We start from the raw sequence: 3019 nt of genomic DNA on the forward strand, positions 1-3019 counted from the left end.
ATTTTTATTAAAATAAAATAAAAGGGTAAATTCGTGATTTGGGTTGATTATTCAATTTACTTTAATTAATTTAATATTCCAATTTACTTTTATTTTATTTTTTATATCACATTGTTCATTATGTGTATCACATTAGTATCTAGTTCTCCTTGAATGACGCCCCCCCCCCCCCGACACACACACACACACACACACACATATATATATATACACACACACACACACACAACGTAGGTATCATAGTATAACAGTTGGTATCACAATTGGTATCATAGTGGTCTCGAAGTTTACTTGGTTTGTTTTAGATATTACATTGTATGTATTTTGAGTATCACAATGTGTATCTTGGTATATTTTGGTTATCACATGGTGTTCGTTGAAATAAGGATTACCGGAGGCCGGAAGAAGCAGAAAGAGAGACAGATGAGAGATAAAAAAATACCTAAAATGCCATTTAATTAAAAATTTAAGTCAAATTACCAAAAATATTAGTTTTCTAAGTTATCCATTGATTTGTGGTTGAGATTGAATCTCACAATTATCACAAACTAATCAGTTCTTCCTTGAATAAACACACACACACACACACACACACACATATATATATATATATATATATATGCACCAAAAAAACCAGAAATCGAACTGGGGAGTGGCTTCGATGCCTGAAGGTGTTGTGCATAGAAGAAATCGTACAGAGAGGCGTCTTCAATTCCTGAAGAGAGTCAGGGAGAGGTCGTGAAGAGAATAAGAAAAGCTTGGAAAAATTAGCACAACATGGTTTAGGAAGGTCCAACATAAAAACCAGTAAGAGATTAATGGAAGCATTGAGAGGCAGAGATGTTTTTACCAAACATGATTTATCTCTTAATGATTCAGAAGTTGCCTCTTAATAGAACTATTAAAAGACTAACAAACAACCCCTAATCATTTCTATCAGAGAATCATGTTATTTTTTGAACCGTTATATTTGTTTTTTAGTTGCAGTGAGTCCATTATTTTTACATAATGTAAAAGAACATGCATGAATCAAAATTGTTCGACAAGAAGAGCCAATTATATGTTCGAAGAGCCAATTATAGGTTGCAAATTAAAGTAGATATGTCAGACGTATAAACTTTATAGTACAAGTCGAAACAGGTTGGGTCGAATTGACCCACTAACATTCCGTTTTGTTATTTTTTTTGGCGAAAATTTGGATCGGGTCTCGCAAGTGAAATAATTACATGGATGGTCATTATAGTTTCATTTTTGTATGGATCAGGTTCCTCATGTTAACAGTCGTTTAAAATCTCAGTTAACTTAGAAGTATTTTCAGTTTTTGTTGTATTATGAAATTTATAATTGTTTCAAGGACCTGTTTTACAAATTTTTAAAACTCAATAATAATAACTATAAGAAAAAACATAAACAATAACAAATAACACCTCCATATACGGCTTATTTCCCCCATCGCTGACCCCTCTCGAGTATCTCACCTCTGGCCAACCATCTTCGGTCACTCAACCTTCTCCAATATGCTGAAGAAATCGATCTGGTGAAAAACTCGACCCAAATATGGTGAGAATCGAGCCTACCGTTTCTTCTAGTGAATCCTTGGGTTGAAGAAATCGAAGGAAAATTCAAAAATCAACGAAAATCAGACGTTCTACATTTGCTCCATCTTATTATATGTGATTTTTGGGTTTTTGTAAAACCAAAATTTTAAATATATAAAAATAATATTATACGACTCCTTAAATATTTTTTTTATTAAATTTATCTGAAGTGTTGAAATATTTATGTTATTTATTGAAGAAAATAATTGTAGAATTCTTAAAATAAGAAATGACCAAGGTTGAAATGGAATGTTGATTTAGGGGTAAAAAGTGTAAGTTTATTAAAATAGTGAGAGCAGAGGAACGGTTGTAAATGTCAAAAAGTACAGGGGGCGAATGTCATCTTTTTCAAAGATAAGGGACCTGTTTTGTCAATAGTACATGTTTGTTTGGAGAAAACGACACCACAACCAAAAACTCGTGATTTAGTCCGATTTCATCAACTAATAAGCCAAAACTCTTAAATATAAATGTAGAGCACTGACTTATAATCGTTCTGGTTCAAATAGTTTAAAAAATAAGCAAATACTGAAAGAGAAATCTGAGTTTGAAGTTCGAGTTGAAAATCTCGGGTTTTCACCGATTATGGGTGAGATTTTTAACCAAATGTCATGATTTTATGTCCATGACTTCGTTTTTAAGTACTGTATCAAACCTCAGTAGCCTCATGTTTTATATTCAGCTTTATATGGTTCGATTTTATATTTTTTAAGTTGTGGAGTTTTATTTTAAAAAACTAAACTTTAAATCAAATTTTGAAACTCAATTTTTCATGAAAATTTATGCTTTTTATATCAAAATGTTGATAAAAATATTACCAAGGATTTAGTATAAAAAGAATGAAAAAAAAAGTTAAGAAACAAACAAATTTCAAGCTCAAAAAGCTTGAAAACGTGCAACCATGGCTGCTGTTTTCGCCTGGGTCACGAATCGGGTCGGTCGGTTCAAGATCCGACCCACGGTTAACCTGTTTTAAACAAAACAAACATTTTTTTTTCGCTTGAGACTAGATTTGAATGCGTTACCTTAAAGTTGCAACCCAATGACTTAACCAACCAAACTAACTTATTTTTTGCATTTTATTAACACGACATAATTTTTTTATTTTTTTATAATTAATTTACAAGTTTTAATAAATATCATTATAACCCCTAGAGTTCCAAAAATATAATTTTCTCCATATGATTTTATAAAACTTTAATCAAGTTTTAATTATTTGGATTTTGTAAAATGCAAATCTTGACATAATTTCGATTATTTATCTCATTTATTTACCAAAATGACCCTATAAATAAGATATCAGTATTTTGGCAATACTTCACGTATTTGCTTCTAAATTTACCAAAGTAACCCTATATTTTGGGCATTGGTCTATAAGCTTCATTTTTATATTATTGTTTTTATAAAATTACCAAAACGAC

This window comes from Cynara cardunculus (genome assembly GCF_001531365.2).
Source record: "Cynara cardunculus var. scolymus isolate 2C chromosome LG 17, CcrdV1, whole genome shotgun sequence".
NCBI lineage: Eukaryota > Viridiplantae > Streptophyta > Magnoliopsida > Asterales > Asteraceae > Cynara > Cynara cardunculus.